The sequence below is a fragment of the Megachile rotundata genome, chromosome 13, assembly GCF_050947335.1.
Source record: "Megachile rotundata isolate GNS110a chromosome 13, iyMegRotu1, whole genome shotgun sequence".
In the NCBI taxonomy this organism is placed as follows: domain Eukaryota; kingdom Metazoa; phylum Arthropoda; class Insecta; order Hymenoptera; family Megachilidae; genus Megachile; species Megachile rotundata.
In genome coordinates, this window is record NC_134995.1 from 4,758,302 (window position 1) to 4,773,158 (window position 14,857).

Here is a 14,857-nt window from a genome sequence, read left to right on the forward strand (position 1 = left end):
GTTATTAAAAATTTTATATGATATTTTAAGTTACTGAAAGTCTTGATGATGCATTTTAACGTCTTTAATATTTGGAAGGTAGTAGTAAATATTTACTTGAACTTCAAATATTTAAGAAACTACAAGAAACCGATTATGAACAAAAATGTCTCTTGATTATTAACAAAAATTATTAACAAAAATTTCTCAAAATCATGTCCTCGACATTTCAAGGGCAATAGGGAATGTAACTAATAAACCAGTACTAATAATATTTTTAATTAAAAATAAACAAGTAAAATTATTTAAAGAAAAATTGTGCGATCCACGGTTTCAAAATGAAACGAAAAGTTACGACAAATAAGTAATGTTCTAAAATACATAGTTGTGTGTGATAAGGAGAAGCCTGTTTGTAGTATACAACAAATCGCCTCACCTTCCTGACTTATAAAATTCTACAAACTGAAATTCGCTCAAAACTAATTCAAAGTAATATCTGTTAGTTAAAAGCGTTAGTACTCACAGAGAGGAGTAAAACATCGATCTTAAAATCAATCTTCCCTACGTGCAATCAACTTTCATTTTTCACTAGCGATATCGTAAGTTGATCTCTTTGTATCACATCAAACGTAAACACGGGAATTGGTTCAGAACTATATTAGCTCAAGGTTGTCAACACAAGATTATTACTAGTAACAACAGAGATAGACGCAAATGTAAAACCCATCTTAGTCGAAGCACGGTATGTTTCCTCCTATTCTAATGCTATTTACAAAATGGGGCGATGGGGATGTTTTTCTGCGTACAAATGGCAAGCTACAGGTGTGTTCCCATTGGCAAGGATATGAAATACATATTTTAGAATAATGTGGGATGTTAAAAAAGTTTAATGAGAACCTTAATGATGTTTAACCCCTTGCTTTATTTCTCAGGTAAGTCAGTCGGAATTAGTCACAAATATGATATTAAAACAGATAAAGGAAGTTGAAATGTGATGTCAATATTTACTTCAGCAATCCTTGATGATGGAAATTATAATTTGACTTGAACCTCTATAATTGGAGTTAACCCTTTTATATTATAAGGGAGAGTGAAATATACATCATCGTCAAATATATATTTTAAAATCGGACTAAAAATGTATAGTAAATTAATGATTAAATATTTTAACCCCTTCCCGTACTTTGACGAGTCTCACTCGTGACATACTTATAGCTCAAATGTGACAAACCATACTGAAATTTTGAACATTCTGCAACTTGAAATTTAGGTCCAACTATAAGTTGCATTATCAAGGATCTCTGAATATAAAATACTCACAACATTTTAATTTTCTTTGTTCGTTTTAATGTCATAGCCCTGAATAGTTAGTCTTGGCTGACGCATCTGTTAAATAAATGGCACAGGAAGGGGTTAAGTTTAAAACTTTAGAGTAATGAACGAAAATTGTTAATACATTTGTACTATAGCAAAGAGTGACCACCAAATATCATTAAAATGATGATTGTCAACAAATTTTAACTGCTTCGTCAAAAAAACTACTTCGTAATCAAAAAAATATAAATAAACGATTTACTTGACCAAAAATTTGGAGTATTTTTATATATTTTTTTTTATTATCCTCTTTCGTAATAACAAAATGATTATCGTGTACGTATGTCATGTCTTGATATTTCATATCAAGAGCTCTGTAATAAAAAGAACAAAAAAAACTGTGTCGGATGAGAAAGGTTTAATGAACGTATGTATATAATGATCAAGAAAATTGTGTGACTACATACGCTGATGCAAATGGGTTAAATACGTGAGAATAAGGTCTGCAGATTCATGTTACAGCTGCATCTAATAAAGTAATCTTTCTTGATAATAGTAATAATCCTCAGATTACAATTGTGAACTAAAACTGCCACAAGTTATTACTTATTTTACAATATGACCATTTACATTCACTGCGAAGCGAAGAGGTCATCGAACGATAATGAAAAGTGAAAATTAATTTAAAAATCAATTTTAGCACTTATCTTTAGACACTGTATTTAGCACTTATGATTAGACAGCCACAGTAAGTAATCTTTTTTAAGTTTACACTTTCTTACGATCACTCTATGTAAGTCTCGAATATCACTTAAATATTCAAATGCCCTAGTTACAAATACAATACTTCAATTAGGTTCATAGTCACACTTAAAATAGTTGAAATGGTAACTGTAAAGCTCATTGACTACAAATTTGTATTTTTAATAAGAGTATAAGTATCAAATGTACGTAATTTGCTTGGTCTGCCTAATTACGCTTAAGATATTTAAAAAATATAAGTTAAGTTAGGTAAAATTTAAAGTTCACTAAAAATAGAATAGATTTCGCAGTTTTGCATACACAATAAATTATTATGTTTTTCATAAAAAAATATTTACGGATATAACAAAAGTTCATTTATAAAAAAATTTATTTAGAAATTAATGCAATGGAAAATGATTTTAATAAAACTATACTTTATTGCGGTTGACTGAAAATTTTGGACTTTCACAACGAGGCTTTCAAATAACTTTTTATTAACTCTTTCCAATACTCTAATGATAATTTTCAATTCGTGAACTGTTCATATTTTTTATTCTCTAATGAATGTTCTTAGTATTCTCCATATATTTTCAATGACATTTATGTCCGGAGAACGTATCGAATTAAATTTAAATACTATGACCCTCGTTTGTGTGGTTGCGCTCTGGTGAATAGGAACATTGTCCTGTTAAAATGACAGTTGCTGGACGTGGGAACAAAATGACGTCACAGAAAGCTGAATGAACTAATTAAAAATCCTCTAATCAAAGTCACGACTTTACGGTATCGATTATGAAATGTACCATTTTTTTGCGAAATTCATACACGAAATTTACAAATATTGATTTAGATTGAAAAATACAAAGTAAAATAATAAATTTTACTAATAATACATTATGTCGATGAAATAACACTTATAAAAGCATATTTATAAATGTTGCACGCATTCTGACAACATGAAAAAAAACTATATCAATTACTAATATTCAAATTAAATAACCAAATTGATAATATATCTGTAAATATTAAAACATAATCGCATTTTTTATGCTACTTTTGTACTCTGTACGCAATTTCATAGTAAGAGGAACATAAAGAATAATCAAGTTTATTATTCAAGTAACCTGTTAGGTAAGTAACCTAGCTGACTATTTCGCGACTCTAATTAAAGGGTCTCTGACATTACCATGATTTATGTTCACATAAATGCGTGGTAAATTATGATACTAATCCACAATGACAACATATAAAATTAAATCACGTCTTAAAGATGTAAAAAGAACCTGTTGTTCTTGATCAGATGAATTTAGATTTATGTAGTATCGTAAAAGAAAACCAAATGATAGAAAAATTACGCTTTTAAAATGTTATTTAACACTTTGTTATCCATATGTGAATAACCTTTAAATTTGCATATGAATCACCTGTATTAAGAATTTATTCATTTATTTAATTGGAAATACTCGTATTGTCTACTTGGAACTATAATAAATATACATAATATATAAGAAATAAATATATTGGGTTGTTCGGAAAGTCATTTCGTTTTTTTTCCATGAAACGAAATACGATTTTCTTATAGTGAATAAATATTTTACTTTATTACATATTGTCAATTCTGGTCCAATACACTTTACCATCTTTCTGACAGTAAAATAATTTCATATTCATAAAATTTTTGTTCCTTACTGGCAACAAATTAATGTAAGTAAATTTTCACCTCCTCGTTTGAAGTGAAGGTTTTACCGTTTAAAAAATTCTGTAGTGATCGGAATAAATAATAATAACCAGTTTTGGCACTGTCGTTCTGTTAATACGTCTTCTCTGTACACATCTGACAATTTTTTTTTTGCTCAAACAGCATTTTTACCTTTACGATAGTAAAAAAGTAAAATATGCCGAAAATGCTGCTTTTCTCTTTCCATATTTAATGGGGTACCAACCAAAAACTACTGCGTAGAATCAATGGAAATTTTTCACAAAAAAGCCTTGCTATATCAATTATTAAAATGTATAATAATTAGCGGCTTGAATGTGAAGGTAGCTGTAAAAAAATACAATTAAATCCTCTGTCGAGAAAAAGGAAATTACTTTCCGAACAACCTAATAATACATATAATAAAATATATGTTTTGACGAAAATAAAAATTTTTGAATTTGCTTCAGTGTGGCAGTTAACATGTCAATAGTATGTCATCATAAATCACTACCACAATCCACATGGTATGCACAAAACATTACATAGTTTTGTATGACGTCACCCTGTCCCTACGTTTGGCAACTGCGGTTGAAGTATGAGCGATATTTCATTATTTTCTTGAAGATAAAGAAGTAAACGTAATTAAAGAATTCCTCGAAAGGTTTCATTATTCATCATTATAATTAGGAGTTTCCAAAATGCATTTGGGCTTTCCTGTTTCTTTGTCTGCGACAAATGACACGTCGAAATACATATTTTCTCTTTTTAAATATCGTGCAAAAAAAAATTGAAGCTGTCCATCTAAACTAAATTTCTTTTTGTGATGATCTATACTATACAATCGTTCAAATTGAGATTATGTTTTTTCGACGAATAATTTTGATGCAGATATTGTTAATGTGTAGAAACAACCGCAAGGATGAATAGAGAAAGACATCAAGGGATTTTATAATCATATTTGCTCTCTTATCTTGAAAAAATGAAATATCACATTTTAATAGGATAATACCCATATTCGTCACGGTACAAGCGACATAATTTAGACATCACAACATTTAAATTTTAAAATGGCACGTCCGTCGCATATAAATGTGACTCAACGTGTATGGGGAATGCTCGTAAATCGAATTAATAAAGAGAATATAAAGAGGACGCAAATGAAAAAAGGGAATACTAAAATATTTAAAGTTACTATAAGAATCTTGGAAGACCATTGATTATATAATAATTATATAATATATAATATATAATAATTATATAATATAATCTTGTTAAGAATACCTTTAGACAGATGAAAATAAGCTGATATTTAATAAGTGAATTTTTTTGTATAGGACACCTTTGTTTTGCATTTTCGAAATTTCAGGTATAATTTATTGTAACTATTGCCTATTACAGAATATTTTCTGTTTTGAAAAATATTTAAAAATGGCGGAATTAAGACAATCCTTCTTGGAAGTGTTTTGGCGCGTCTCGTGAATCGGCGTGGGTTCTAGCTTTAGATATACAGGGTTTGTCCAGTAAGTATCGGGATTGATGTCCTAAAATGAAATTCGTTGAAGATATATGTACATTGAGTTAATAATCTTCAAAGTATGCCCCTCCTGCATCAATACATCGTTGCCAGCGGGTTTTCCATTGTTCATACGCTCCCTGGAAATCGGCAAGCGTAAGACTCTTCAGGCACTCCGTCGAAGCCGCTTGAACCGCCTCAATCGTCCCGAAACGATGTCCTTTAAGGCTTCTTTTAATGTGAAAGAACAAAAAAAATCAGAGGGAGCCATATCTGGACTGTAGGGTGGTTTCAAAATTCAAAATTTCCCGCACTTTGTCGACATTCGTATCGGATCGGGACGACGTCGGTCGTCCAACGCGTTGCTCGTCTTCAACGTCTTCACGGCCATTTTTGAACTTTTTGTGCCACTCAAAAACACGCGTTCTGGACATGAAATCGTCCTTGTAAGCTTGACGAATCATATCAAATGTCTCCGTAGCAGATTTACTTAGCTTAACGCAAAATTTAATGGCACAACGCTGCTCGATGGTTCGTTGCATCTTGAATCTCGACGCGAACGTTAAATACGCTTCCACTTCAAGCACAATATAAACAAAACAAATGGTGGAATACAAATGAACCTAAATTTCTATTATACATAACAACCTCCCGCATCGATCTAGTCAATAGAGATTGCTTCCTGACCTTCCAAACTAGTAGAAAAAAATCAGTCCCGATACTTATTGGACAAACCCTGTACATATTGGTCTGAAGCAAGTTTGCAAACGATGTTTCGAAAACTAACATTCACAGTTAGTAGATGAACCTCAAAAATATGCAAAATATATAAAATTGAAGAAATGGCGCGCTTTTAAAGAAAAACTTTGAATTTTATTGAAAATTTTTGCAATGTTTTGCAATAAAAAGGACTTTAATGTTCAATTTATTTCATACATTTAGGTTCATATGTTAGATAGTACCTATTGTCATGAATATGTGCAAAAAATTTGAACGCGATTGATAAACTAGTTTCAGAGTTATTAGCCACGCCAATTTTAAGAATGTAGTTTTGAGAAAAACGCGTTTAAAATTTCAGTCCTCCGCACTGAACGCGTGAATACCTGCGGCGCTAATCGGCCATAACTTCAAAAGGGCTTCGTATTTCACTTAAAAATTTTGAGACAATTTTGTAAGATGTTACACTATTTTATAAAAAAAAAAATTTTGTAATTTTTTAAGGTTCTAAAGGTATTGCCCCCCTTAAGACCATTATAACTTGAATTGTCTGGTTCATTGGTAGTAATGATCAATTGGTTATTAAAATAATGTTAACTGTAATGGTTATTTAAATAACAAACCTTTTAATGAAAAAAGTTATTAGTAAAAATGGGTTATTGACAAACCCTATGTTTTATATGTCTGTCTAATCTACAAATAAAATTTTACTTTAAAAATTCACTGTATATGCAAAAACTACCAAATTTCATAGCATTCTACTCCTATGCGATATTGTGAAAAATAATATACATAACAATAACCTAGCTAAAAATGAAGTGAACTTATAATTCAGTAGTGTGAGACGTGTAATGATAGTTGAAATCTTTTGTTGTATGAAACAATGTTGTTAATACAAACTACATAGTTTCAAGGAGAAGATATAATACCGTAATCAATTTATTGTTATCTTGCTTTTTAATCGAGGTATGAAGGTCATCTTTTTTAAATGCGACTACAAATTTTTTAATCTTGCAAACATTTTATGGTAAAAACACAAACTCCTGCTATATCACATTTTCTTGATTCTTCGAAACACTTTATGTAAAAGAATATTACTCATTAACAGAACAATCAACAATTTGCAAATTTTTTTTTGTGAAATATCTAATATTTTAGTTTCAAATATTTCGTAAACTTCTACACTTTACATCTTATTGTTACTATACTTTGCATTGAATGTCCCTAAGAATTAACATTAATGAATTATGCAGTTCCATTTAAAAAGCCGAAAGTGACCTTCACATTTCGATAAAAAAGCAAGCAACAATCGATTGCAGTGGTATACGTATACGTTACGTGGAACATATGCGACTTTTGTTTGAAACTTTTATTTCAAATAATTCACAACTTATTTGAAGTCGTTATGTCACTATTACCCTGTATTTTTCGATTTATTTTTGTGGTTCTGTAATTTAGGTATGTTAAATTTATTCGTACTACAAGGTAAGGTCAATTGTCTATCTCCCACAAAACTCAGTTCATTTCCTTTTTCGACATTAATTTTGATCTTACTTTTTAAAAAACTTTTTCTTTGTAGATTTCTATTCGATTTATCACTATTTAATATAATACCCCCGTTTGAATAATCACTATTAACACAACTTTTGCTAATTTATTTAACGAGAAACTTTAATCTATAAACTTAACATATATGGCTCTGTACATTTTTATTCAGTATGATGAATTATTAGAATTTTTATAAATACCTCATTAAAATTTAACCAGTATGTATTTACCCTAACTTAAAACATCTTTATTTAATACTTTTCGATTAAAAAAGGAAAACTGCTTAAAATGGTTTCTACAAAATTATGGTTGGTTTAAAAATTATTTTGCTACCAAAAAATGAACGTATAGTTACCGTTAGTTTGTTATACTTCAGTCTTGTTTACTAATCTTCTTAAATATGAACTAACATTTCCCACTAAAAATTACTTTTCAACTGCTAATAAATCAACTAACATAAATTTCTAATATTATTTTACCGTTTAATTCATAAAAAACATATTTAAATTATTATTATATCATAGCTATTATTTATCATAATTCATTCATAAATAAAGTCACTTGAACAAAAGAATACGTGTTTCCTCTTCAAGTATTATTTTGAATCCACATTTTTACCGAGGAAAACGAAAACCGGAACTGACTGGAAAAACCGATGACATTACTGATGATCACAGAAATCGTTAAACAGTGAATCATGTCATTTACCGAGAAATAAGTACTATCCCTTTTAAAATCAATTCTGATTGGAAAAATTCTTACAATACTATTGGAAAAATAATTGTTCAATTTAAAAATTATTAATTCTAACTAAAAACAAACATATATTTGAAAATTTTCGAATAAGATCAATAATTTTTATGTGCTATCAAACATAACTGCATTTCTTTTGTAACGAAAGGAAAATATTATTAATACAATATTAAGCAATGAAACATTTGTATCTATAGGACAATATATTTACAAGACAACAAAGTATTGCTGAATACACTATCTTTTTTGTAGCCTTTACAAGAATGCATATTTTATACAGGTTGTCCCATAATTAGCGATACAACTAACAGGTTTATTCTACATAAAAAAGTAAGTCAAAAATATACAATAAAATTTGTTCATATACAACTTTTCGGGAAAATTGCATTCAAAAATTTTAAAAAATATTTGTAAGAAAATTTTATTACGACAAAATATTTTCAGCAAATTTTTCATCTGTTTAGTATTAATAGATGGTATAAATTAATAAATGTAACTATTAATATTCTCCACTTGTATTATCAGTCACTATTTTTCACAAAATTATTTATATAGTAACATCCGTATAGATTTACTTGAAATTATGTAAATGATAATGTGAAAAAATACTGACTAATAATATACTATAACAATTTTAATAATTACATTTATTCATTTATAACAATTCATGGCTGAATCACTGAATGAACTGAATTATCTTTCGTTCTATAAATAAATTTTCTAATAAATAGTTCAAGAAATTCTCAAATTTAGATTTCTCGGAAACAAATCTACATAGCAAAATTTTATTTTACATATTCGATCTATTTTTGGACGTAGTACTTCTCGGTTGTACTGCCAATTATGAGCTAACCAGTATATTATATACTGTTTATATTAAGTATATTACATATCCTTATGCTAGATTCATAAGTGTACAAGAAATTTGAAATATCACAACGATCACAGCGTTATTCTATATCTTTAGATCGGTGAAGATCTGTAAGGAAAAATTACAGTAAAATTGACCTTGGCTTCAAACTCCTAAGTCAAATCTTTTTATTGTCGTATCGTATAGTACTCGTTCAGAGATTAATATCAAAATAATGTTAAAGATAATACTGAGTAAGATAGCGATCGACATGCAAATAAAAGGAAAATGATCCTATATGAAGAAATTAGTGTGAAATATTTTCAGGCAAAACTTCGTGTTTGAGAAAATCGATGTTAAAGATTCGTCAGATATGACGCATACTACCAGCCATTTTACTTAATGTTTCTGTCACGACAGCCAATTTGTATTTAATCATGACGAATTTTGAAAATCAAATTTCAAATTTGAAAAGCGTTTAGTACACCCTAACTCAAAAGCTAAAATTTGCATATTTGTACTAAAATATTTTGTGTAAGCATTAGGTGTTAAAATTCCACAGTTCGTGAAATACTTCCGATTGAAAAATTTTTTAAAATAATTCGTTTATTTTTAACAGATAAGTAGGTTCCTCTTTAACCTTCATTTAATTAGCAAAAGAAATGAAATCGATAGTTAATGTAGTTTCGGATGTAACGGTTCGTAACACTTTATGTGCATCACCCTGTATAGAACATAAAGAATGAAAAATATTTTTAACTTTCGGACGGTGGAATACTGAAATTCCAATTTAAATTTAATTTTAGACTACATTCATTTTCATTTTTTAAGCTATTTCTTTAAATATTATTTTTCCAATTTATAAAATACGTTTATTACAAAATTTAACTGCACAACTTTATTCAACATTCCTGTGCATATTTTATATAATTAAAAAAATATAAAATGTTCATACAGTATGAAGATAAATTAATAAGAAAAATCTATAGTGGTATCATTCCTCAGGAAGTGGTATACTTATAACATGAGTGATAATAATAAAGTACATTATATCTATGATAACTCTATAACATTAATACAATTTGAAAAAAGATAGTAAATGTCACAAAATTAGATTAAAATATGATAAAAAGTAACATTGTAGATATCAATCACATTTCTGATATAGTGAATTTATTTTGACCTTTAGTCAAATGTATATTTTATACATTATATTAAATAAATCATATTTTATTCCCTAAATTCTATTAATTAAAAGTGCTTGTTTTTATGCAAAATAATAAAGATAATGAATTGTTATGCAACTTTCATTTGTTAGAAAACAAATTCTGAATATTAAATAAACTATTTAAATTCTCAATAACACTATGCATACATTGTTTACACTTTGTCAAAATCTTCTATACTCTGTATACTTTTTACTGCATGCTTTAATAAGAAGCAATGAAAGATATATGACAAACTTACTTATACGTCATAAATTATTTGAAAACATAAATATTCAAAATAACTAAAAATAAATTTTGCTAATGATACATTATCTCTTATGCTGTAAAATTACAGACTGTAAAATGAAAAAATGTATGCAATACATTAATGAATATAAAAAATTATAGAGTATCAGATTCGTTATGTAGAATAGTATTATGATAATCTAAAATTTTATAAATGTAATGTGAAAGAATTATAAAGTATTTAAATAAATTTTTACTGGACCACAAGAGCAATACAGTATGTTAATTGCTATAGGAATGTATATTAATAATATGATACATATATTATGTACATATCTTAATATGTTAAATTTCTACAATATTGTAGTTAATGTGAAAGTTTAAGTACAAAATTATATATGTCAAATAAAGTTTTAGTATGTAATATTACAAATGTGCGATTGATTTACCATTTTATATGATCAAAGTTACAAAAAACTTAATATTATTTGAAGCCTATTTCACTTTACGATATGACTTGCTACTCGTGAAATTATGTTTCTATGTATGTATATATGCAATGTATATATGTACAAAGCATTTATGATTATACATCATTATGGTATTGGTAAATATTTAATTTTTCAGCTAGTTAAAATTTTCAATAACTGCATTTTATTTATTAATAAAAACATATGCATCTTTCTATGAAAGCTTTTAAATTTACTATATCTGCTTTTAAATAATTAAAAGATCATGAGTAATATAGTCATTGTATATAAATTTCTTTTACAAATATTACATTAATGAATTATCTTTATCTCAATTCGTTGAATACAAGCAGCCTATTAATTTAATATTTTGACATATTATTCGAATATACATACTATCACCATTTCTTTACGGAGTTACATACAAAACAAATAAAAATACCAAAAAGATATTTATAATACATTAAAAAAATAATGTAAACTTTATTAATCATTAAATCTCTCATAACATGAATGAAGTTCATAACAAAAGAATAACCTTAACTTGGTAGACTTTAAACAAATTCTTTTTATATTATTATAACTATAATACAAATGCATATTTTAAGGCATGCAATACTTACAAACGTTATGTAAAATAAAAAATGGAAAAGAATTCAAAAATGTTATGGTTATAGTAATGATATTTGTAATCATAACTTATATTGTAACAAAGCAAAGAATTTTCTTTGTTCAAAAAAGCAAAATATTTTTCTCAATGATAACAAAACTGTAAAGAGTTTTTTCCTTACGTTAAAATACATTCAACAAAAGTTTATGACCTGCTATTGTAAATTTTTATATAACTTAAACAAAATATCAAATTTTCAGAACAATCATACTGATTGTGATTTGTATATTTAACAACATATAGTTGCAACCATTTTTAATCCATTTTTAATTATTAATCTACATAAATTAATAGATTTCTTTTTAAATTAAGAACTAATATGTATTTATACATAAATAATCTTTTTATATTTTTATATAAAATTGAAATACAGTGCAATTATTAACATAATAACAAAAAAATTATGCAGAAAACAATTTTTATGATCATTTATTTTTAATACTATTTTCAATAATCATATTTTCTAGCTAAAATTTCATAAATTTGACAAAGTATATACATATTTGTTTTTACTTTCATTATAACATTTAAAGCTGTATTTTATTCAAATTTACATTTATTAATTAAAAATGAATAGTCATTACATTATGTACCTTAACTCATTTAAAAACAATTTTGCGTAAAATATAAATACAAAAAATAAAATATGATTGAATTCCAAATATCAATTAATTGTTTGTGAATTTAATTATTAAATAATATTTTGCTGCTTTGGACAATAAAACTTAGAAACCATTATATTACTAATACCTTTTGTCCTCAATTCTATAATCACACATCAATTTAATCACAAAGAAAAATAAAATAACAGTTAAAAATATAAATACAACTTATGAATTGTATAAAGGTTATTTGCTTCGTGTTTATATAGTTTATTGAATTATTAAAAACTTAACAGTATATACTTACCTTTATAATAAAATATTAAAATTCTTGAAACAATGTATCAAAACTGCATCAAGTAACACCAATATAAACTATTTATGGACATGTTACACAGTATTGATGTGTATCCACAATTACAAAGCCATGTTGCACTAGTAACGTAGGAGATTAAATTCTTTCTGAATATTTCGAGACATATTCATTTTAATACATTTCTGACAAAACCACGTGGAAGAATAAAATACACTGGATCCTCGCACTTAATTCCACAGTTCGATAGAAATCTTACACAGCATTACGTTACAATTACCATTGATAAAGTAACGACAAAGATAGATGCTCAAACCCCATCATACTTTTTTAAAACTACCAACAGTTCCTCTAATGATATATGTATTGTTCTGAAGTTGACTATCAAAATGAACTTTTTTCTCTGATCTAACTTTATCGACTATATATAAAAAAATGTCTATTTTCCTTATTATAACTTTTACTTGCATATTTTATCATTTACAAAATTGTTTGTTTTGGTAGAACAGATTTTTCGTAAGAAATTATGAAATTTAAAATATAGTGTTCCTTTTTTTCTTAATTTACTAAAATAAATAAATATTTCTACACATTACATATCACTCTTTTCACTAATGTCTCAATGGTCTAAAGCTACTTAAAGTGTCAGTGTTTATTAACCTTTTAATAGTTGTCAGATTAATGTTAGCTATGTATAATAGGTAATCAACATTCAAAACAATAGGTTGTTCTATGATTCACCTACCCATGTTTATAGGGTGTTCTTAAATAATTCACCAACCGTTTTATATTTCTTTCTAAACCATATTTCATTTATTCAATAGTAAAATATTTATATTCTTTTTATATTTTAAGAAATATGTTATCTTTATACTTTCAATAATTTATAATTGTTATAACTATTAATTGATCATAATAAACGTGTTTGTTAATTAATGTATACATACAATAATTTGTTGTCAAAAAATATATTTTAAATTTATTTTAAAGATTAATAAGTTCAAATATCTATGTAATTCAAAAATAACATGAGCTTTTTATAGTCAATTTTGGTCTTACTCTTTTTCTTTCATTTATTTTCTGTCTCATTGATTTCTTTTTATAATGAATTTTGTTACCAAACGAAAATATTATCTACTTAAGAATAAACTAATAGGAGCTTTTTCCTATTAGTTTATTCTTTATATTTCAATTTATTTTTTTCCCTTATGACAAATTAATTTCTCGTATCATCTTTGGTCCCTTTCCAACTTCGGATATATTCGTGACCTATAGTTCTATTCTGTGTAGAATACTATGTTAGTCTTTTATCTATAGAAAATATTGGAACTCTCTATGTTTACAGTCAATTTAGCAAAGGATTGCAGGTAGAGGTGCATGAAAACACTGTTCATAGTTAAGTTAACTCAATGATTGCTGTGCAACTGATTTTTCTGAAAACATGAAAAGATACAATTTTCTCATTTAATACTGCATTACTGTCTTTACATTTGTCCTTAGCTACATATCTTAGATTAATTTTCTGGTGATTGTTTGGTTTAAAGCATAGGAAACTTAGCATAGTAAAGACTAGATTTTCTGTGGATCCTTAGAATTCTTTTATTAGCCCTGTAATCATTCCTGTTAGATTTATTTTTGGAATGTTCTATTACGTATTTTTTCTTACTATTTTATATTTTTCATTCACAAACTTATCCTTCAGAATCGCTTTTTTTTTAAATTCTTTTCTTTCAACTCATTATTTTCTTCTGATTATTTTTGTTTTTCTCCTCTCTACTCCTCTTACCTTTTATATTTCTCTTCTGTTTACATTAATTAATACCTTATTTGTTGTTTAGACGAGAACCTATTTTTTACCTTTTTGGAACTAATATTTCATTTCATCTTGTATTATATGGCATGTTACATGATCCTCTCCTTTAATGATTTATATTTGAAAATATCATGCACTAAATATTATAAAAAAAAGGAAAAAGTTATAAGTATCAATTAAGAAATCCTATATACTTAAATTAATAAATTACTTTTTTAAATTTATTCATTTATTTTAATCTTTTCTATGCTTACATACATTATTTTATTTTTATACGTATTATACATCTACAAATACTTTAATTTAATACATGATAGCATGTCATAAACAGTATATTTTAAAATTGTTTAATTTTTAATACATATCACGATAATATAATAATTACTATTCTTTATATAATTCTTATACACATCACTAC

At 26.7% G+C, this 14,857-nt stretch overlaps 1 protein-coding gene across 3 annotated transcripts in view; it reads right to left on the reverse strand.

The window, feature by feature from the left end:
- Positions 1 to 13,372, reverse strand: part of ZnT63C (solute carrier family 30 member 1) — a 32,964-nt gene extending 19,592 nt beyond the window's left edge. The window contains exon 1 of one of the 3 annotated variants that reach the window (XM_012280766.2): positions 12,621 to 13,348. The gene's annotated coding sequence lies outside the window, so the exon portion shown is untranslated. Of the gene's footprint in view, positions 1 to 502; positions 695 to 12,620 lie in introns of those variants that run through there. The other 2 variants (XM_076538675.1, XM_076538676.1) reach the window with 2 other exon arrangements.
- Between the last annotated feature and the right edge of the window lie 1,485 nt (positions 13,373 to 14,857).